Raw genomic sequence first — 25,149 nt, 5'->3', positions numbered from 1 at the left:
CATGCAATTTCATTCTCATGTTCATCTCATTTTCTTATTGATAGTTTGTTGATTTCTCATCTTCTGTCTAAATCGCATTCTTTCTAACATCCTTTCTATCATCAATTTTTCTCTGTACTATCTGACTAACATTTCTTCAAGATGTATCTGAGTTAAAATTGGTTCAACCATTATCATACAAAAAGCATTCATTAATAGAGTTCATTTGCATTTCATATAGATTTCATTTGCATTTCATTATAGAGTTCATTCGCATTTCATATAGATTCATTAGCATAACATTCATTATAGATTCCATTAGCATTCATTATAGAGTCATTTGCATTCATTTAAATTTCATTTACATCATTACTACATACATGTACTACCATTGCATTTAGAATCATATAGAATTAAAATAGATATGCATCATAAAACTCATAGCATCATATAAGCATTTATGAAAAACAAAACATACATAGATCATTACCAAAACCGACATGCCATATATATATATATATATATATATAACTCAAAAATGATAATGTGTGTGAATACAATAAATAAGCCCAAAGGCTCAAATAACATGATCAACCAACACTGCCTCTATCAACAGGTGGATCCTGTCCACTAGATCCTGCCCCAGGATGTTGAGGTGGTCCCATAGTGCCACCACTGCTAGTCCGTCGTGAAGTAGATCTACTCAATCTCCTCCCCATGAATGCACTAAAGGTAGGCTCTCTTTGACCCTCGGGGATGGCTCTCTCATATGCCTATCGATAATAAATAGACTCCTGCGCAGCAGTGAAGTACCTATCTACCTAGTCACATGCATCTGTACCTGCTCTAAAAAGCTGATCAAAGGCATCCATGGTAATTTGACATCTCCACACTGCCTCATCTCTCTCCCTCTGGAGACGATCTCTCTCAACCTCAAGAGCACCATAATCTGCACGGTAGGTCTCTCGCTCGATATCTCATCTGGCAACCTCATCCTCCAAACTCTAGACCCGCGCTCCAAGAGTCTCCAGCTCATCATCAACCTATCCTTTCCCATCCTTAGCACCAGGCACATTCTCCAGCTCTGCCATATCCTCATCCTCACCTTCATCCTTGTTGCTTGATGACTCAAAAGAATCATCACTGTCCTCACTGCTAATAGACTTGGTGTCCCCACTAATGTCTACATTCTCATCTCCCTCATCACCCCCATCTCCTCCCTCATCTCCCTCATCTCCTCCCCCAGCTCCACCCTCTCCTCCTCCATCGGCTCTCTCTCCTGCGTCTATCCTCAACCGTTGTCTAGGATGATGAATCTACTATGCTGTAATCGAAACAACAGGATCAGTCAAAGGCAGTGGCCCGTGCCTAGCAAACCACACATCATACTCCATCGTCATCCTTGGATCCGATCCACCTCTACCTCAACCCCAGAGTAATGGCTGTAGAGAATCAAACTCAGCAGAAGCAGCATGTGGTTGTATGTACACACCCCAATCAGATACCTCTTGCAATACACAAGCAAAATAGGTAGTAACCACAGGTGTCACCTGTACCTCACCGAACTGTCTAAGAACCTGCCCTGGAAGATACATCTCGATAATCCGTTGGGTCTCAAAGGTCCTCCCAATAAGATATCTCTACTGTCGGCAGAAAGACAAGTGCACTGCATCATTAGGCCAACTGGGGCAATCTAAGTAAGGTCTCCAAATAAAATGCTGCAATGTGTCAAACTGATGTCTCCAGTACAAGGTGTTCCCCGAACCCCTGCGTTTGATACCTGTTGTATACCAGAAGGCATAAGGCTCACTAGGTTGCAAGTCTACATGAATAATAGGCCTCGAAATAGAAATATGCTCCCATGCCCATGTCTGAAGCAAAGTAACACCACAACTGATAGAACGGTATCCAAGATACACAATACCATGCATCTGATAATATAACATGGCAAGTAGACAAGGACCCCAAGCATATAGTCGACGATGCACAATCATATCATGGAGCACTCTGCCCCATCCAACTAGAAACCCATGACCTCGTCGGTCAGGTATCAGTAAACCACCGACAATACCGCATAATACAATGGTCAGGTTATCATAGTCTAATCGGGCCCAAGGGATCTCATAACGGCCCCTGATCTGCAAGTCCTGAATCTCACACTCTAAAAGTGCACATAGTCCAACAATGCCATCAACATGGTCATATACAACTCTCTCACCATGAATGGGAATACGCAGTATACGCCATACATCCTCTAACATAATGGATGCCTCACCAATCGAAAGATGAAAAGAACAGGTCTCAGAATGCCACCACTCTATCAAAGCTGTAATCATGGCCTTGTTGGCCGTAACCTCTAGTAAATGTAAAACATCGTATAGACCAAGCTGTCAGATATGCTCGATCTCCTCATCTGGTAAGTCAGCTCGAAGATCAAGTCCACTAGGTCTACTCTGTTGGCAATATAACACTCCAATGTTCTCCTGCAACGAGAAAATGATCAAAATATCAGATATCGAATCCTGAAAAACTTAAATATTTTTAAACACATGACAAACAATTACATATACAATGAATGCATGAAAGTTATGACTTATGCAGTACAAATATGACTCTTGCGTAATGATTAAAGCTAATGCATAATGAAATGGGCACATGCGTAATGATAAACACTTATGCATAATGATATACATGAATGTGGCATGTTAACACTAATGCATAATACTCAGGATGCATGCGTAACATTTGAAGCGTTTGCGGTACACTTAACACTAATGTGTGAAAATTGACAAGCGATTGCGTAACACAAAGCAAAAATTGATCATGGAATTTTTTTGAAAAAAATAGGCATAAAACAAGCATAATCAGGAAAAAAATTGGAAAAATACCATGCCCCCGGTCCCAGGAGGTCTTTGATATGAAGGTACTCAGTCAAACAGGTGCGATGGAGCTCTATAACCAACCATGATGATCAAATACTCAGAAAAAAACACACAAATTGTAGAGAAAACCAAGGAATTACCAAAGTGCAAATGAGCAAATGAAAACCTAAAAATCTCTATTTATAGCTCAAAATTAGGGTTTTTTGACACCTCGACACCCGTGGTCCCTGCCAGCTTCAAACACCTCATAGCCTACTCAAACGATCTCGAAATCGCATGAAATTTCACACGCTTGCTCATTACACTAATATCGAAAACATGGTCTCAATTTTGGAATTTTTCGTCCGCCTTTTCCGAGGGGGCATATTTACATTATTCAACAGTACCAAGGCATAATGGGGCAGAATTTTTCATTTTCTTTGAAACAATGTTGTTCCGACTTTGTCTCAAAGGGGCGAATGTAGACACCTAAAAATGTCTCATTGATCATGTACTAATTATTTGTCTAATTGATTAAATAATCTTTATTATTTAATTAATTTAATTAATCTATTTCTTCTAATTTCATATTTCCTCATCATCTTACTAATTATTCTATTTTTTATTCTATCATCATTTAATCATTTTAACCATTTTCTAAATGTTAATTAAATATTTATTATTTAATTAATTCTAATTAATTCCCCAATTTAAATAATCTTTATTATTTAATTAAATTCCATTTCTAAATAATTAAATAGTTTCTTTAAATTATTTAATTAACTAATTAATTCTTCCATTTCCAAATCCCCAAATTCTAATTTCATTCAATTTCATATTCTTCTAATTTCTTCCAAATTCAAATACATGTGCATGATTTCAAAAACCAAATTGAAAATCAAAGTCAAGTTCTAAATATATTCAAATACTAAATTTTATTAATAAATTCAATATTTGAATTAAAATCTCATGCAAAGATTAAATTGAAAATCTAAGTTAAAATGCAAGCACATGCTAAATTAATTAATTTAATCAATTAATTCATTCATTCATTTATCTCTGCAATCTCTATTCCCATATTTTAGTTAGCTTTTTCTAAATTAAGTTTTCTTTGTCATCCTCTTTATTTCCTCCAATCATCATTTTTCTTCCCTCAGTTAGCTTTTTCTCAATTAGTTGACTTATTTAATCTATTCAATCTATTGAGTTTCACTCCTACAATCAACATTTCAACTATCAATTTTCATGTGAGCTCACCCAAGTTCCACCTCTTGATCATTCTGTTCCACCTTTCAATCAATCTTCTCCAATTTTCTATAAATTGAGCATCCAATCTCCATTTTCAATAATCACGAACTTTGAATCTTTGTGTCACTTGTAGGTTACCAGCGCAATATCTGAGAGCCATCATACCACGAAGAGGAGAAAAGCAATGGAAGTTCTACGTAGTCGCGGAATAGGGAGTTTTTACTGATTTCATTCATAATTCCTATTTTGCTTGGTTGTATCATTTCATTGTTAGTTTGTTAAATTCTTTTATTAGAAGGGATTCATGATTTCCCTTTTGCTTCTAATTGATTACTTGTTTTTATAAGATGAATTTTACATGTGCACAAATACCACTCTTCACCTGTCGAATTCGCAAACCTATGAATTTTTTTATCTCTCCTACTAGAGACATTTCAAATTTGTTTTTTATCTTATTTGCAAAGTCATCACTCATGTCATCATTGCCTCCAAATATGATATCATACACAAACACTTCACTAACTAGTATCTTATCTCCTTCAGTCTTGAGATAATATTGTTGTCTTCACTGGTTCTCTGAAAACCTTTCTTCATTAGGTGTGAATGTAGTCTTTCATACCATGCTCTTGGTGCTTGCTTCAAACCATACAGTGCCTTGTGTAGTTTACACACCATATCCTTTGCATCAGTGAAAGCATAACCATCTGGCTGCTCAATGTATACTTCTTCTTCCATTATTCCATTAAAAAATGTTAACTTCACATCCATCTGATATACTTTGAATCCCCTATGTGTTGCAAATGCAAGTAGAGTCCTAACACCTTCCAATCTAGAAACTGGTGCAAATGTCTCGCCATAGTCTTCTCCTTCTTCATGTGCATAACCTTTGCATACCAATCTTGCTTTGTTTCTGACTACTACTCCATTTTTATTCAGTTTACTCCTGAATACCCATTTAGTGGCTATCACATTTTTATTCACCGGTCTAGGTACTAGGTTCCATGTATTGTTCTTCTCAATCTAGTCAAGCTCCTCTTCCATAGCTTTGATCCAGTGATCATCTCCAAATACTTCCTTAACAGTTCTAGGCTCAATAGTGGAGATCATGCAAGAATTCTCTCTAATTCTCTTGGTTAATACTCCAACATCTTTATCTCCAATAAGCTGGTCAGGATTATGATTGAGTCTCACATACCTTGGAATAACATGATCATTATCTTCAGGTTCTTCTTCCTCACTATCATCATCTTCAAAAACTACCTATTCCGGTTGAACTGGTACTACAACATTCATTTCACCAGCTTCTGGCTTCATCGGTTCTAGTTCCAAAATCATAATGTAAGGTTCATCTTCCTTTTTCTCCTCACTGGTTTCTCCTGAAACTTTAGGACACTCATCCACTCGGACATCAATACTTTCAATGATTCTTTTTGTCCGATTGTTGTAACATTTGTAGGCCTTACTCTTGGTGGAGTAACCAAGAAATGTGCCTTCATCACTCTTAGCATCAAACTTGCTAACATAGTCACCTCTCTTGATAAAACATTTACTACCAAAATTTTTAAAATAACTGACATTAGGTGATCTACCATACCAATATTCATAAGGATTTTTACCCTTACCTCTCTTTACCAATATCCAGTTCATAGTGTAGACAACTTCTCTCTAGAAAGTTTTGGCTACTCCTCCTTGTATTAGCATCGTTCCAACACCTTCAATAACTAATTGGTTGTTCCTTTCTGCAATACCATTTTTCTGTGGTGTCCTAGGTTTAGAAAGTTGCCTCTTAATTCCATTATCTTCACAATATCTTGTGAATTCCTCTGAAGTAAATTCACCTCCTTGATCAGTCCTCAGAAACTTTATCTTCTTACCACTATCCTTTTTAGCTAAGGCCTAGAATGCCTTGAACTTACTAAAGACTTCTGTTTTATCCTTCAAGAATGTGATCCACATCATTCTTGAGCAATAATCAGTGAAGATCATAAAATATCTATCACCTTGAATACTTGTAGTCCTTATTGGTCCACAGAGATTTGTATGAGCCAAATCTAACAAATGTTCTACTAAGAAAGATTTTCTCTTAAAAGTTGAGGATGCCATCTTTCCTAACTGACATTCCTTACACAGAGCATTCACTAGTTTGTCCAACTGAGGTAAACCTCTTATCGACTTGGACTTACTGACTTTGAAAATGTTATCAAAATTTATATGACAAAATCTTCGATGCCAAAGCCAACTATCATCTACTTTAGCAATTGAATAGTTGTTGACTTTAGGATTTAGGTGAAACGGGTTACCTTTTTTTTGCTTGTCGGATGCAATCAATTCACCTTTGCTCCCATAGATTTTGCACATTTCATTCTTAAATTCCAATGGATAACCTCTGTCATTGAGTTGAGATACACTCAAAATATTTTTCTTTAATCCTTCAACCCAATAGACATCATCTGCACTTCTCTTTCCATTAAGAGAAATGGTTCCCTTTCCTTTCACCATGTAGGGTGAGTCATTTCCAAATCTCACAACTCCTCCATCAAATTCTTTCAAACTTATAATTTACTCCGATCACCGATCATGTGGTGTGAACAACCACTATCTATGATCCAATCATCAGAACTATCCATGCAAGAAACTAATGCCTTATGATTAGTTGTCTCCTCTTTAATTGCAACAAAGACAATGTCTTCATTAGCATCTCCCTTAGATTCCTCATTAGTGATACCACCATCAACTGCAATGAGACAATATCTTTTGCATTTTCCTTTATACTTCTTGCACTTCTCACGTTTATGCTCATTGTCACCATTATGACAGTTAGCTACAATGTGTCCAATCTTGCTACATGCAAAACACTTCAAAGGTAATTTACCTCTATACTTACTAGTACCTCTGGGTAACCGCTTGGCCAACAATGCTTCAAGCTCGATCAAACTGTCTTCATCATCAACTTCTCTATTGGGTCTAGACTCATAAAAGTGACTAACATCTCTGCTCTTCCTCATAGGTGGGTTAGAAACTGAAGCTCTAAATGCATATTTGGATTTCTGAGCACTACCATCATAACCATTTAATTCAAATGCAATAAGTTTACCAATGATGGAGTCAAGAGTTACCTTTGTTTTATCAATAGACTTTAGCTCCTGAATGGCTGCAACTCAGATAGTGTAGATTGGTAGAAGGGTTCTCAACACTTTACTAACCACTGTCGCATCCTCCACTTTACCACCAACACTCTTGATCTCACCAACTATCTCCTTGATCCTCTGACCATATTGTTGAGTATTTTCATCTTCATCCATCTGCATGTCATCAAATTTACCTCTCAGACTCTCTTCTTTGGCAATCTTCACATTCTCATCACCGCTATAGATTTCCTCAAGTTTCTTTCACACATCATAAGTAGTCTCCAGACCATGGACATCAACATACTCTGAATCAGACAAAGAACTGATAATGGCCTCCAATGCTTGATTTTTTTCTTGTTTCTCTTTCTTTTGATCATCAGACATAGTCCCACTAGGTGCAACATATTGTGTAACAACATGTTCCCAGTATTGACTTCCTAGACTCTTGATATAGATTTTCATCCTATCACTCCATATTCTATAGTTTTACCTAGTAAACTTTGGACCTTCTTACTTTATCATGTTCTTCTAGATCTTTACCTCAATTTGTTAGTCTTAGACACTACATGACCTGAAAAGCTCTGATACCAATTGATGGTATAATGAATCAATGAGGATCTAGATAATTACTGACAGGGGGGGGGGGGGTGAATCAGTAGATAGAAAACTGACTAAACTTTCACCAACCTTTATAACAATCTCAAAACTAACTAGTTCAAACACTAAACTACAAAGTTCAAAAGCATTGACAGTTTACCAGTTTGACTGGCATATCAAAATAACAATATAACAGCTCTAAAACTGCCAAACCATTTATCCAAAACATCAAAATACTTAACTAACAATAGTAAAAGCACATTTCAGATTACTGTCGGTCATCTTATCATATCTAAGTGGATTTAATAGTAAAGCAAATTAACCATATCAAACATAACCACAAAAACCATTCACCACTTGACACAATGATTTTTGACGTGGAAACCCAAATGGGAAAAACCACGGTGGGGATGAATACCCACAAGTATTCTAAACTCTTCTAAAGTTCACCCTGTTAGGAGCCAAGCCTGTTAAAGCTTTACAAAAAGTCCTATTAGGAATAGATCTTGTTATGGACCACTCGGTTAAGGGATTGACTATAATGCCCTGTTAGAAGCAATACCCTATTAGGAGTAACCTCGGTAGAGGATTTGAAATCCAAGCTAATGGATCACCTAGTTAGAGGATTTAGATAGCACTAAGCATGTTAAAGCTTACCCGGTTAAGGGATTTGACTGTTGTAATTGTTAGAGAACAACAAGGGTTTGTTGATCTGGTAAATAGCACTACTTTGCTTGATCAAATCCTTTTGATGCTCCTATTTTCCTTTACACATACTGCACTACTCGGCAATCAATCACACTAACACTTAACCAAAATTCCCAACACTACAACAAAACAACTCATTGACCTTATAAGCAAAACAATAGGTCGGTAACACATCACAAACCTAAGATCTCATAGAGATTACAAACAAATCGGTTCAAATATGATTGTTAGATTGCATAGCAATCATTGCACATTGTTCAAGACAACCTCAATCGCTCCTAGATCTCTACTTCATCGAATCCTATAACTCATCACGCGGTTTCCTCTTCATGCAATGTACTTGCTCATTCTCAAGACAAAACTGTTATCTCTACCTGCCAAAAACCATTTGAAACTCATTACATACAACATGCATACATGGCATAATCATTACCCTTCATCATTTGATCATAAACCAATACAATCGATTCACCAAGCTCCATTGGTTAGGGTTTGGGATATCAACAAGTAGGGTTATCGGTTGATCTCACTCCTTCTTAAGTAATACTGGTTTCCTTAACTAGCTCACCTACTGGTTGCAAAACAACATCATAACAACATCATTACCAATTACAATTGACATCAATGACAACATAATAGTTCATCAATGCAATCTTCATGCAAATTCCAACATAAATATGTGTGTGTGGTCGTGGGTCCTAAATCCCCATGGTACAATGAAGTATATGCATACTTACACGACTAATACATGTCTCTTGATCTTTCAAAAATCAATGAAAAACTCTTATTTGTTAGGCGTCTAAACATGATATTATTGTTGACACTTTGTATAGAAAGATCTTAGATGGAACCCTTCTTTAATGTATGAATTCTGAAGTTGCACAACTTGCCTTAAAAGAGGTACATGATGGGATCTGTGGTACTCATTCTAGTGGCCCGACACTAGCAAAGAAACTTTTGAGAATTGCATATTATTGGCCGACCATGGATAATGATGCTTATAAATATGTATATAAATATAAACAGTGCTAGATACATGGGGATTTTATTCACACACCTGCATAGGATCTCCAACCTATTACATCACCATGACCATTCTCTCAATTGGGATTAGATCTTGTAGGGAAAACCAACCCTACCTCTTTTAATAGAGACAAGTTCATTCTAACAGCCACAGAGTATTTCATTAAGTGAGTTGAGGAAATCCCTCTCACTTATACCATTGGTAAGTAGATAGTAAAATTCATGCTCAATTATATCATCTATAGATATGGAATCCCAATGTGTATTGTTATTGATAATTGGTGCCCATTCAAAAATCAAGAGATGCACAAGCTTTGTGATCAATTTCAGATCCAATAGCGATTTTCAACTCCCTATTACCCAAAAAGTAATGGTCAAGTAAAGGCAACTGATAAAACAATTCTGAAAAATTCTAAAGAAAATTGTCAATGAAGCAGGATGAGACTAACACCTCTAGGTAAATCCCACACTCTAGGCTTATAGAACAGGCATGCACACAACTACAGGAATGACACCATACTCATTGGTCTATGATTCAGAAGCTATGTTCCCATTGAAATAGAATTACCATCCCTAAGAGTTTCCCTGAAACACATTATATCAAAGGAAGACTACAGAGTTGCAAGACTGCAAGAGTTAAAAATGTTGGATAAAAAGCGATAGAGCACATTGAATCACTTGCAAGGCTACCATAATAGGCTGAAAAGGGAGCTACAACAAGAGAGTAAGACCAAGAAACTTTGATGTGGGGTATTTAGTTCTCGAAGAAAATCAAAGGAATCTAGCAGAGCAAGAAAAACCAAGGAACTTTGAACCTAGTTGGTTGGGTCCTTTTGTAATAACAAGGGTCATTGGTAGAAGAGCTTATAATTTGACTAGAATGGAGGGAGATCCACTCCCTGATACCATGAACAACATGCACCTTAAACGATACTACATCTAAGGGATGATTAGTTTAGATTCTATTTTCTGCATTTGCATATCATTTTCTTTGCACTACATTGCATTTAGTTTCTTTCAAGTTGCATCATAAGTGCATTTTCATAGCGTATAATCATTACACACATATAGCTACATCAACAAGGCAAGGTGATTATCTCAGTTGATCACCTATCTGCACATGATTAAGTGAAGGTTATCTCATTTCTTTTTTTTTATATTAAAGATAAAGGATATACATCATAGATGTTAAATTGTTCTAACTTGGAAGAGTATCAAAAAATGATCAATAACTACAAGGATCTGTCATTAGACATCATCTAGAGTCGACACAAAAAGGAAAAAAATAGCACTAAAGAGCAGTCAAGAGAATAACAATCATCTTAATACATTTTGATCTTCCACCCATGTAGTCCACCCTCACTGCTCGTCCATCCAAACAAGTCTCCAGGGCACTAGGCTGGCAAGGGGGATGGCTTCAAGAATTTTATAGGAGTATGGTAAGACAGTTTCCAATGGAAGAGCAGCAATGGGATGGGGTTGCACCTTTTTCTTTTTATCCATCTCCACCATGAATTTGTTGAGGGCAGTCTCAAACTAGGTTCGTTCTTCTAACCATCTCTTCCATGTAAATCCATGGGATATCTCCCATGTGAACATAGATGCATTCCCATCACTAAGGAGTCTTTCAAACTTTTTCTTTGAAATCCTCATCACTACCATTACCTACATGGAAACATTCAGGGTTATGAGCCTCTTGAGAGACTCAGTAAGCAGGATTTCAATGCCATTAAAACCATAATTATTTTTAATTTCCAAATAAACCACAGGACTATTGAGGAAAGGATAGACCAAAAGATATTGACATACTTTGATAGAGATGACACATAACCAGTAACACATTCCAAACTGAAAACAGTACCATTAATATGAACACCGAAAAGTTTCCACACCTCTCTAGCAAAGAAACAGCCAAAGAAAATATGCATCACTGTCTCAGGGACCCTGCAACATTTACACAGACTAGGAAGACCATCATAACGTGGGATAGGGAGTCTATGCAATAGAAGACACCATCGAAAACGTTTAATTTTGGGCTCGACAAGACTGTTCGAAATATTTTACCCAAGTGGACTCATTGTAGGAAGTGTTCCAACAGGTGTTCAGGTGGTCAAAGACTTCATTATTGTCCATTAGTTGAGAGTAAATATCTGTCTTTAATTATGCTAATATGTACACCATTGGGCCATTTGTACATAATACATCTCTAATAATTGCAATCCTATGTTGGCATGATTGGCATAACTGATGTTGATGGAGAATGTTGATGAACTAGTAAATGACTGTTGATAATGATATAGTGATGAAGAGATTGAGATTATTGGCTTAATGAATTTGATCAGTTATTTGTGTTGCCATTGATGGAAAACTGTGTGGCAACTATATTTTTCATGTTTATTTTGTTATCTAAGTCTTTTTGGTCTACTAGAAATTCCTTATCGGTAATGAAGACAGTGAACTAGGAATTAGGACTTTAACCGATAAACGTGGAAATGTTTTGATTGGTTATGGCGATTGGTGATGAGTCAAGTGTTGAGGTTTGGAACATGTATTTGTATCATTTTAATGTATCTTTGACCGAAACCACCTCATGCTTTTATTACCAAAAATCATGTTTATGATTTCTGTTGTATTTTTTGTAGGGTTTAAGAACCAATATTCAATTCTTATAACTGATAATGATTTTAAGTTCGGCGGTGTATTACATTATGTTTGTAAGTTGGTGATGATGTGTTTGAAATCGTGTGAAGTGTTTGAATGATGTTTTGGCGCAATCAAAGAGAGACTTTCTTGGGAATGTCCTAAGTGCTTAGCGGAATGAGCTAATGGTTTGAAAGTGTATTAGATCAAGGTACGGTGATCATTCAATGACTGTAATTGATTTGCAATTGATTGTAATGATCCATTTGATGACCTGTAATGACTTGTAAAGATTTGTGATGATCTATGTTGTAAGTCTTAGTGTTTTGTAATTGACTAAGTTGTAAAGCTTATTTAGGTTGATAAAGTTGATGTTTGTTGTGTCGGTGCTTTTTGAGTAAAGAGTGTGAAGCTGAACTAGTGTGGTGTATCTGCTAGAGTGTAGCAGATTGGAGCTAAATTAGATCTGAACAAGCAAGTAGTTAGTGCTATTTCTAGATCATTCATATGTTGTTCCCTAACAGTTGCAGCAAACAAAATCCCTTAACTGGGTAGGTTCTAACAGGCCTCAAATTGTAAATCCCTTAATCGAGTATCTCACCATCTAAGTCTTAAATCTTCTTGTGAGGTTGCTTCTAATAGGTCAAAGATCCTAACAAGGCTCATCATAGAAATCCCTTAACTGGGTGACTCCTAACAGGGCATCATTGTAAGCTCCTAACCGGGCTAGGCTCCTAACAGGGTGCATTCCGAAAGAGTGCACAATTTTTGTGGGTACCAATTCCCATTGTGGTTTTTCCCTATTTGGGTTTCCACATGAAAATTCTAGTGTTCATGTGGTGAATGTTTCTAATGTATTGTTTTTCTTTACTTTCAGTTTATGCATGTTGATGAACACTTAATGAACAGTTCTGATAAATCAGTTTAACAGTTGGATATCAGTGATTACCGGTACTGGTAAATAGTTTATTACTGGTTTGTGATTGATTTGGTGAAGTTTTATCAATTTAAGTTGAAGTTATGAATTGTTGTTAATATTGATTCACCCCCCTGCCCCTCTCAATATTAGTTGGATCCTCTCAGATTAACAATTGGTATCAGAGCCTTAGGTCCTATGTGTGTAGAAGCTTAACAGCTTGAGGAAAAGATCTCGAGAAAGATGATGAAGAAGGAGGGTCCCAAGTTTACCAAGGACAACTACCGGATATGGAGTGATCAAATGAAGATATATATCAAAAGAATGGGTTCTCAGTTTTGGCATCATGTGACAAACAAGTATGTGGCTCCTACTACTAGTCCCCTGACACCTGATGAGCTTAAGGAGCAACAAGAAAACATCTAGGCAGTTGAAGCAATTGTAAGTACTTTGTCTAACTCTGAGTATATAGATATTCATGGATCAAAGACTACATTTGAAGTATGGGAGAAATTAGGTTTGATTTATGGAGGTGCTAAACATGTACAAAGAGCTAAGGAAGAAATTCTTAGAGGTAAATCTGATGATACGAGAATGGTTGATGGTGATAATATAGCACAATATGGAAAAAGGATTAAGGAAGTTGTAGGTGGTATTAAGAGTGCTAGAGGTAAATCTAAAGAAGATACTATTGTTAGTAAGATTCTTAGAACTCTCTTACCACAATATGCTATTAGGGTGTCTGCAATACAAGAATTGAGATTTGTTTCTAAAGATAAAGTTACTGTTGATTCCCTTATTGGTAAATTGACTGCATTTGATAATAGTGTTTCTAAGCCATATGAATCTTCTTTTAAGGCTTCTATAACCGATACATCTGTGAAGAAATGAATGGATATTTATCATAATCATGACTATAGGTCTATTCATGGTGGTAGCGGAAGAGATGGTGATGATGAAGATCATCTGATGGAACTTGAGGCACTATTGGCTAAAAGATTTCCTAGTGGCATTGATAAGTACAAAGGTAAACTTCCTCTGAAGTGTTTTTCCTACAATAGATTGGACACATTGCTACAAATTGTTCTAATGGTGATAAAAAGGAAAAGTTTAAGAAATTTAAAAGAAAAGGAAAGAAACATTGTTATGTTGCAGTGGATGAAGGTGTAACAAATGAGGAATCTGAGGAAGAGGACAATGAGGAAATTGTCTTTGTTGTTGTGAAGGAGATTTGACTGATGAAAAAGCTTTGGTATCACACATGAATAGTAGTGATGAATGGATAATAGATAGTGGTTTCTCACACCACATGATTGGTGATAGAAAGAAGTTCATATCTCTTGAATAATTTGATGGTGGTGTGGTAAGGTTTGGTAACAACTCACCCTACATGGTTAAAGGTAAATGATCTATTTTATTGAATGGAAAAGTCATGCAGATGATGTCTTTTGGGTAGATGGATTAAAACATAACTTACTGAGTGTTGGACGATTAAATGATAAAGGATATCTTCTTGAATTTAAGAGTGGAGTGTGCAAGATCCTTGGAAGTAAAGAAGAGTTGATTGCTACTAGAAAATAGACTAGAGGTAATCTTTTTCATTTGAATACTAATGTGAATGGTTTTTTGGTGTCTAAGATTGAAGATAGTTGGTTATGGAAAAAGAGGTTTTGTCATGTGAACTTTGAAAATTTGATAAAGGTTATCAAATCAAGTATTGTGAGAGGTATGCCCCAACTTGTGAAACCGGACAATATGTTGTGTAAGGACTGTCAGATGGGTAAGACGACTTTTGTATCTTTTAAGAGTAAAATTTTTTCTTTTGAGCATATCCTTGATTTAGTTCACACCAATCTATGTGGTCCTATGAGAACTAGAAGCTATTATGGTGATAGGTATATTATTTTTACTGATGATTTTTCAAAGATGATGTGGGTAACTTTTTTGAGAGAAAAGTTTGAGGCTTTCAGTAAATTCAAGGAATTTAAAGATTTAGTTGAAAAGGAAACCTAGAAGAGTTTGAAATGTCTGAGATCTAACTAGGGAGGTGAGTTCACTTCTAATGAGTTTGTAAATTTTTGTGATGAACAGGGAATTAAGAGGCAGATGTTAGCACCCAGAACTCCACAACAAAATGGAATTGCTGAGAGAAGGAACATGACAATTGTGGAAGCTTCTAGAACAATGTTGATACAAGATGCAGTACCTAAGATATTTTGGAGGGAAGCAGTTAGTACAGTTGTTTATACTTTGAATCGGGTACTTGTTAAGAAAGGTAATGATAAAACACCTTATGAACTTTGGAATGTTAAGATTCCTAATGTCAGCTACTTTAAAAAATTTGGGAGTAAATATTTTATTAAGAGAGATGATGTTACTAGAAAATCTGATGCTAAGCGTGATGAAGGTATATTTATTGGATACTCTACCAAGAGTAAAGCATTCAAATGTTATAACAAGAGAACTAAGAAGATAGTTGAAAATGTAAATTTTAAGTTTGATGAATTCTCTGAGAAAAATGATGAGACCAGCAGATTCGAGCCTGAAAATGATGAAGAAAACCTTGTGTTTATAGAACCAGAAGTGTAGAACAATGATGAACAAAACAATGTAGAAATAGGTGCTCAACTGATAAAATGAAGAAAGCGATGAAGAAGATGATGAACATGAAGCAGAAGGCATAGCACTAGAACCATTAATACCAAGGTATGTCAGATTAAATCATTCAGAAGACCAAATTATAGGAGATAAGAATATTAGTGTACAAACTAGAAGGAAAATCAGAGAAAACTCTTGTCTGATTTCTACTATTGAGCCTAAAAGAGTAAGAGAAGCATTGAAGGATGATGAATGGATTAATGCTATGAATGAGGAATTGGATTAGATAGAGAAAAACAAGACTTGGACACTTGTTCCCAGACCAAAAGACAAGAATGTTATAGGTACAAAATGGGTTTTTAGAAACAAGTTAAATGAAGATGGCAAGGTTGTAAGGAATAAAGAAAGACTTGTATGCAAAGGCTATGCACAAGAAGAAGGAGAAGACTACGGTGAAACCTTTGCACTTGTGGCAAGATTGGAAGGTGTAAGAGTGTTACTTGCCTTTGCTTCTTTTAAAGGATTTAAGGTATATCAGATGGACATTAAATCAGCTTTTCTAAATGGCATCCTGGAAGAAGAAGTATATATAGAACAACCAGATGGATTTGCATTAAGTGAAGATGAAAATATGGTTTGCAAATTACACAAGGCACTATATGGTTTGAAGCAAGCACCGAGAGCATGGTTTGAAAGATTGCATACACACTTGATCAAGATTGGATTCCAACGTACCAGTGAGGATAGTAATTTATATTTACAGACTGATGGAGACAGAATGTTGATAGCAGAAGTTTTTGTTGATGATATAATTTTTGGTGGTGATGATGATATATGTATGGCTTTTGCTGAGGAAATGAAGAAAGAATTTCAAATATCTCTTATTGGTGAGATTAAATTTTTCATTGGGTTGCAGGTCCAACAACTAGATGGTGGAATATTTATCTGTCGGACTAAATATGTAAAAGAAGTATTGAAATTTTTTGACCACTTGGTACTCTGATGGTGATAGGTTATATTCACCCTCTGTAGATGAAAAGGAATACAGGTCCATGATTGGTAAGTTGCATTATGTTGTTCATAGTAGACCAGATATTGCACATGTTGTTGGTTTAGTAGCTAGATTTCAGAAAGATCTCAAGGAGAATCACTTGGTAGCGGTGAAAAGGATATTCATATATCTGAAAGGCACAATGGATTATGGCCTATGTTATCCTTATAAAGATGACTTTTCCTTGAAAATGTTTACTGATGCAGATTGGGCAGGCAATGTTGATGACCGGAAAAGCACTATCGGTGGAGCTTTTCTTCTTGGAGGTAGATTGCTTGCTTGGACAAGTAAAAAGCAAACATGTGTATCACAGTCAACAATTGAAGTAGAATATGTTGTAGCATCTATGAATTGTACAAAGGTAATCTGGATGAGACATGTGTTGGAAGGTTTTAAGCAAGATATGTCTAAACCGGTGATTATTTATTGTCACAATACTAGAGGTATTAATATTTTAAAAAATCATGTGTTACATGCAAGGAAAAAGCATAGAGAACTAAAATATCACTTTCTGAGGGAGAGAGTACAAGAGAAGCAAGTCAGAATGGAGTATGTGACAAGCAAAGAGCAGTTAACAGACATCTTCACTAAACCTTTGTCAAAGACAACCTTTGAGTACCTCATAGGTAAATTAGGGGTCAGACCCCCTACATGAGATCAACTAAGATGGAGGAGATGCATCAATCCATTGGGCTTAATGAATATTTTTCATTGTGGATTGATGAAATGTTGGCTACTCTGCAGGGGGAGAAACTTAGATGAGATTTGGAAAGATATTGGAGACACCTGCAGCAGGAATGAAGAACGGAGATGCATTTCCACCTTTGGCATTGTTGTCAAAGGGGGAGAAGAAATATGATCCAAAGGAGAAGAATTCAAGTAGGTGCAACCGATAGATGAAATGCAACAGAAGAAATCGGCAAATGAAATGCAGTAGAAGAAGAGCGAGTGAAGGCAATAGATAAGTTCATAGTTGACAATTAAATATGTTGTTGTTACCATCAATGCCAAAGGGGGAGATTGTTGGCATGATTGGCATAACTAATGCTGATGGAGAATGTTGATGAACCGGTAAGGGATTGTTGGTAATGATATAGTGATGAAGAGATTGAGATTATTGGCTTAATGACTTTCATCAGTTATTTGCATTGTCATTGATGGAAAACTATATGGCAACTATGTTTTTCATGTTTATTTTGTCATCTAAGTCTTTTTGGTCTACCGGAAATGCCTTACCAGTAATGAAGGCAGTGAACTAGGAATTAGGACCTTAATCGGTAAATATGGAAATGTTTTGATTGGTTCTAGTGATTGGTGATGAGTCAAGTGTTGAGGTTTGGAACATGTATTTGTATCATTGTAATGTATCTTTGACCAGAACCGCCTCATGTTTTTATTACCGAAAATCATGTTAATGATTTCTATTGTATTTTCTGTAGGGTTTAAGAACCGGTATTCAATTCTTATAACCGGTAATGATTTTGAGTTCAGCGGTGTATTACATTATGTTTGTAAGTTGGTGATGACGTGGCTGAAATCACATGAAGTGTTTGAATGATGTTTTGGCGCGATCAAAGAGTGAATTTATTGGGAATGTGTGAAGTGCTTAGCAGAATGAGCTAAGGGTTTGAAAGTGTATCGGATCAAGGTGCAATAATCATTCAACAATTGTAATTGATTGTAATGATCTATTTGATGATCTGTAATGAGTTGTAAAGATTTGTGATGATCTATGTTGTAAGTCTTAGGGTTTTGTAACCAACTAAGTTGTAAAGGTTATTTAGGTCGATAGAGTTGATGTTTGTTGTGTTGGTGATTTTTGAGTAAAGAGTGTGAAGTTGAACTAGTGTGGTGTATCTACCAGAGTGTAGCAGATTGGAGATGAATTGGATCTGAACAAGCAAGCAGTTAGTGCTATTTCTAGATCATTCATTTGTTGTTCCCTAACAGTTGTAGCAGACAAAATCCCTTAACCGGGTAGGTTCTAACAAGCCTCAAATTGTAAATCCCTTAGCCGGGTAGCTCATCATCTGAGTCTTAAATCCTCTTGCGAGGTTTCTTCTAACAAGGAAAATCTCCTAATAGGGCTCATCATAGCAATCCCTTAACCGGGTGACTCCTAACAAGGTCTACTCCTAACAGGGCATCATTGTAAGCTCCTAACCGGGCTAGGCTCCTAACAAGGCACATTCCGAAAGAGTGCACAATTTTATGAGTACCAATTCCCACCATGGTTTTTCCCTATTTGGGTTTCCACGTGAAAATTCTGGTGTTCATGTGGTATTTAATATTTATGATGTGTTGTTTTTATTTACTTTTAGTTTATGCATGTTGATGAACACTTAATGAGCAGTTCTGATAAATCAGTTTAACAGTTGGATATTAGTGATTATCGGTACTGTTAAATAGTTTATTACTATTTTGTGATTGATTTGGTGAAGTTTTATCAATTTAAGTTAAAGTTATGAATTGTTGTTAATACTAATTCACCCCCCCTCTCAGTATTAATTGGATCCTCCCAGATTAACAATCCTAGTCTCTGGGAAGGCCGAGGGTAGAGAGATTAGAAGAGAGAATATTATATGTCCACCATTGAGACTGAGGGATCTTAAAGTTCTCACTAATTTGTGGCCACGAGATCATATACCCATCCCTGATGATATCACTTAATCATTTGATGTCTCTTGTTTCCCAGTACTTTGTCAAGCACCCCTGTATAAGAGCTAAGGGTTTACCCTTGTGATGGAGGTTCCATCAAATTGACCATTCACAGATCTTGCCATCATTGCTTATAATGCTATTATTAGCGATCAGGTGTCTAACCTCCTCCCATGCCTTCCATAGGGTTTTGAATACTACAGATCCCCTAGGCCTGACTACAAAGTTCCTAACTATTAGATCATTGATTGGCAAATGCTTCCAAGTTTTACCCTGATTAGGAACAAATTGAGATATGTTGTGCCTAATAAGGATTTTCCAAGGCTCCTCCCCTTCTAAAGCCCCAAAGATCTATTTGGCCACCAAGGACAACCCTTGTATTAGCAATCAGGTGTCTAACCTCCTCCCATGCCTTCCATAGGGTTTTGAATACTACGGATCCCCTAGGCCTGACTACAAAGTTCCTAACTATTAGATCATTGATTGGCAAATGCTTCCAAGTTTTACCCTGATTAGGAACAAATTGAGATATGTTGTGCCTAATAAGGATTTTCCAAGGCTCCTCCCCTTCTAAAGCCCCAAAGATCTATTTGGCCACCAAGGACAACCCTTGTACTCTGAGATCTTTGAGACCCAACCCTCCCTTAAGCTTACTCATAGAGCACCATTTCTATTTAACCATATGCATCTTCTTATTCCCTATACCATTAGACCAAAGAAATTTCCTGATCTTTTTTTAATATGATTCCATTGATAGTTGCTAAATAACTAGGTTGAAGCATAATATATGTTGTAAGAGGATAGAATCTTCTGACATACCTGAATTCTGCCTGCCAATGAAAGATACTATTTGTCCCATTTTATGATCTTTTTGTCTATTTTTTCTTTGATCCATAGCCACATCTCCTTAGCGTTGGGATTAATAGAGAAGGGAGCACCCAAGTATTTGGTTTGAAACTCAAGTCCCCCCATAGTAAAGAATATTTACTAAACCAAAGAGGAGGGATATTCTCCCAGCCAAGCATGATTGATTTGGATAGAGAGATTTTTCTCCCAGAGGCAGCACAAAATATATCCAATTTGTTCATTAAGGTTGTTAGGTCATTTTCCTCCATTTTAAATATGATAGCAGTATCATTGGAGAATTGTACATTAGAGAGTTCCTCCTAGTTAGGTAGGATTAACCCTAGTGCCTGTTGGATAGTGACCCATCCCTCAAAATATAGTGTAAGGCATCAGCAGCTATAAGAAATAAGATAGGGGCTAAGGGGCACCTCTGTCTAATAGATCTGGAGAGAGATATTATCCAATCTAACACCATTAACTTCAATGATGGCATTAGAATTGGTCAATAGGGTCTCAATCATTCTGCAGAAATCTCCAAGAAACCCTAACCCCTCTAACATCATGAAAACAAAACTCCACTAAATCCTATTGTAGGCCTTTTCAAAATCAAGTAGTAGCATTGCTAGTTGTTGATTGGACTCTTTGGCCCAAAACATGGTTTCCCAACAGTGATATGGTTCTCTAGGATGTATCTCACCTTTACAAATTCTACTTGAGTATGTGATATTATTTTAGGTAGGATATCCTCTACTCTTATGGCCAATAGTTTAGATAAGATCTTATATGAAACGTTAAGGAGGGTGACAAGCCTCCAATTTTTGACCAAAACTTCATGTCCCCCTCCTTGGGGAGTAGTTTGATAAGCCCACTATTGATTTCCTCCCCTAACGTTCCTACCCCAAAAGCTTCTATGTAGACTTTCCATAGAGCCTCACTAATCCAATCCTGATTTTTCTTGAAAAACTCAACTATGAGCCCATTTGACCCTGGGGCTCTGTCATTGTTTAGAGCGATAATATCATTTTTAACCTCCTACATTGAGATTATTTTTAATTTGAATATCTATGTCTTCTTTAAACACTTTGTATAGAATAATGGACTTGATTTTAGCTCTCAGATGGGTCTTAATGAGATCTCCATCCTCTTATTTGAATAGGGTAGAGTAGAATTTAACAAAAAGAATTAAGTATTCCTTTAGATTCTTCAATGAAAACCTCTCCTCCCATATATCACCAATCCTCTTCTTATCCTCCTTATGTTTTAATAGACTGAAAAAGAATTTAGAACCCTTGTCACCATGTTCTAACCAATTCATTCTGGCCCTGGTTTTCAGCCCCTGGATCTTGTAATTTTGCACCCTCCTGAGAGCATCTTTAGCCTGCCATAAGGCCTCACAGGAAATGTCACTCCTCGGGTTGTTTTGGATTTCAGATTTAGCTACAACCAGCTTATCATGGAGAGTATATTCTATCCTCCTTGCATCCTTGGCCTTCTTCTTTCCCACCGTTTGGAATAGCATTCTCCAACTTGCCACATTTTGATTCCATATATCCCTCTCAATTGTTAGAGACTTGTTACAGTCATTGAAGAGCTTGATTATAAGGGAAATTTGATTGACATCCTCATCTAACAACATATTAGAGTTAAGGCATAAATTAGAGCTTCTAGGGGGCGGATAGAAGGAGGGTGGTCCAGTGTCAAGGTAGCTAACTCCATGTGATGATCAAAGAGAGTGTATGGAATTACCTTCACACAACTACTAACTTTGTTCCTCTTAAATTGCATTGCTTCTATGTTAGTATAGATCATTTCCAACCTACTGTAAATCCTCTTGTGACCTTGTTGACAGTTACACCAAGAGAACCAGATGTCCTTAAATTCATCTTTCTTCCCAGAAAGGGGGTCAAAGAGCTTAAGCTTATTGATCATCTTATTCCAATAGAACCTCTCATCCTCTTTCCATTCAAACCTGCCCCCTCCAAGTTTATCTAAATATCTCTCAATCATATTGAAATCTCCACCAAATACACAGGGAATCTCTTCTAGTTGTGACATCCACTTCCAAAGTTCTGATCTCTCTATGTAGTCATTGGAGGCATAAATAGAGCCTATCCCAAACTCTGTATCCTGCACCTTAAGCACAAGCCAAACCATCCTATTATAGGGGGAGGAGCCCCATCTCTGTACAACCCCACTCCATTTATTGCTCAGTAGAATGACCACTCCCCCTCTACCCCTTTGATGATTAGTAGAGAATGAAATGACATCTCTCCATATACACTTAAGGTTAACTTCTAGAGTGAACTAGACTACCTTAATCTCCTGCATCATGAGGACATCCACATCCTTATGCAGCCTAAGGAACCTCTTAACACATATTTTTGGTTAAGGGATTCTAAACCCTTGACATTCCATGGCACACAACTTAAATCCATCTAGACTATGAAGAAATGTCCATTGGAACCCTAAATGACTTATAACATTAGGGAAACTCTTATTTTTACTAGAGGGGCCAGAAGTACTCACACTTGAACCCCTAGGTCTGCCTCTTGGTCTTTGAACTCAAAAATATGCTCAACACCCAATGAGGGTGAGGCTAACTTCTTCTTAATAGATTTTTTATTTTTCTCTAGTTTAGCTTTGGCTTGGTTCACACTGTAGGCCTTCATGGCTTTCTCTAAAATGACATTCTCAAATGTTCCTAGGGTGAACCTTCTCCAACCCTATTAAAGTTATCACATTTTGTTTCTCCAATTGGGGAATTGACAATAGGCGAGACAGTGTTGGAGGGAGGAGTGGACTCAGGGGAAGTGGTAGGCTGAATAGGATCGTGGAAAGCATGGTTCAAATTCTAGAGGGGATTAGCCTTGGAGAGAGAGATGTCTTTGGCCAAACCGACATTGGTAGTTTTGGAAGACCCGTTTTAAAGCAAATGGTAGTTTTTACGAATATGTGCTTCCTTTTTTCAAAGAAAACATGCATTGATTCCTCCCAGAAGTTCAATGGGGCACACAAAAAATTCTTCTTCAAGTTCAAATTTAATCTCATTTGAAATATCAATACCAGTTTTAATAGAGATCGAGATTCTTGCATCCATGTGCAGGAGCAAAGTGGAGGAATTGTCCATTTTCATAGTATTGCCAATTGATTCGAGGGCTTTAGCAAGCCATTTCCACATGATGGGGGGGACATTCTTGATAGAGACCCATATAGGGCATGAAAGAGCAAGGATTTCCTCATGGATAGCTTTCGATTCCCACCTAATACCCTTGAAACACCCTTTACCTATGGTCAAAAATTCTTTTTTGAGCACTTCCTTTTAGCTTTTGGAATCTTTGAAGAAAATAATAAAAATAACTCTTTGAACCATTCAAAAAAACTAAAATTGAAACCCTAGTTTATTGACCCACACAGACTGAAGCCAATTATTCATAGAACTTCTAGCAGGGAGTTTAGACGGGTCGGCAATGACCAATAATATGGCAACATCCCTAAGTCTATTACATTCCTCAAACAACATTGCGTTCATTTTAGAATTAGGCATTATGATAGAGAGGCATTGGAAGATGGCTTACCTCCTTTGGTTCCTCCTAGATCGTCTCCATTTGTATGTGATAGGACGACTTCAAAATCGACACCTTCTGGAACGGAATTGAACCCCACAAACAGTTGCAAGAAAGAGCCTCTACCCTTCTCAACAATCGCCAAAGAGGAAGAATGAGTGTCCAAGTAGTTCCCATCGCCCATAAACAGGAAGTATTACAACCATATGCGAGAGAGATCACATTTACTATGAACTTGAAGCCACCCCTAAAGGCCTTCTCCGCTTGGGCGAAGATCGACCTTCAATCATCCTTTTCTCTTGAGTTGCAGACCGCCGAGTAGATTCTCCAATCCTCTCTCACCTAGTTTGACTTTGGATCCTCATTTCTTAGATACTCATGCATGAAAATTTTAGAACCTAAGGTCACTCACTTTCAACATAACCTTGTGGTTGAGCTTTGTCTATGGTTGGGTAGAAATTTCATTGTTGAGCCTTGTTACCTAAAGTCTATCAATTTCTATATCTTACACATTAATCATTTTCTCTAAATCATTATAGATACCTGGTTGATCATATGACTAGTGAAAAATCCAAAATTCTACTTCAACATCGCTGTAATTGGCACACCCATGTAGGTTTCATTACTTACAAGCCAATGCAAAATATGAAAGAAAAAGAGCTATGCCTACTTACATATCAAAAAATCAAGGCAAAAGAGCAAGAAAAGAAAGAGTACAATAACTATCATACATAAAAGTGCATTAAAAGCTTGTCTATGGGAACATGTGAGTAACCCCATCGGGGCTATGGATGCCTACTGGATATGGAGCAATATTCAAGAGATTACAGTGATAACCCCATTGGGATATAAACATATGTTGCCAGCAAGGCTTTATCCAGGATGCTTTTGAAGTTAGAATAACTCAAGTAGCTTGTCATGTAGGATTCTAAGAGTCTCCAACAATCTAAGGGTCGAAATAAACTCAATTGCACACACATAGGAAAAAGAAGACCAAAATTTTCAAGAATCAGTGGGGAATTTTTCCACATCTCTATTTACAAATCCTAGCCACTTAGTGTGTTAATTTGCATGGTTCAAGGGTTCTTGAGAATAGAATGAACCCCTATCTCTGAAATGTTTTGCACCTATAATTAAATTCGTGTATTACAAAGTGATAGATGCATGTGATCACCCTTGTTCAAATATGAGAATGAATTTTCATCTTGCCCGCATATTAGGGGAATAGCTGAAAAAATCCCTAAAAATTGGAAAAAGTCTTGAAAAAATTAGAAAGAGTCTTCAAAAATCCCTAAAAAATGGAAAATGTCCTTAAAAAACCCCTAAAAATCAG

The 25,149-nt window shown here is 36.8% G+C and overlaps 1 protein-coding gene across 1 annotated transcript in view; it reads right to left on the bottom strand.

Moving 5' to 3' along the window:
* Window positions 1-2,381: 2,381 nt before the first annotated feature.
* LOC131035863 (CBL-interacting protein kinase 32-like) overlaps window positions 2,382-25,149 on the bottom strand; it is a 47,985-nt gene continuing 25,217 nt past the window's right edge. The window contains exon 6 of the mRNA XM_057967612.2: window positions 2,382-2,462. The gene's annotated coding sequence lies outside the window, so the exon portion shown is untranslated. The remainder of the gene's footprint in view (window positions 2,463-25,149) is intronic.

This window comes from Cryptomeria japonica, chromosome 8 (assembly GCF_030272615.1).
Source record: "Cryptomeria japonica chromosome 8, Sugi_1.0, whole genome shotgun sequence".
NCBI lineage: Eukaryota > Viridiplantae > Streptophyta > Pinopsida > Cupressales > Cupressaceae > Cryptomeria > Cryptomeria japonica.
Note: the sequence above shows the minus strand (reverse complement) of the source record. Positions and strands in the feature narration are given on the sequence as shown.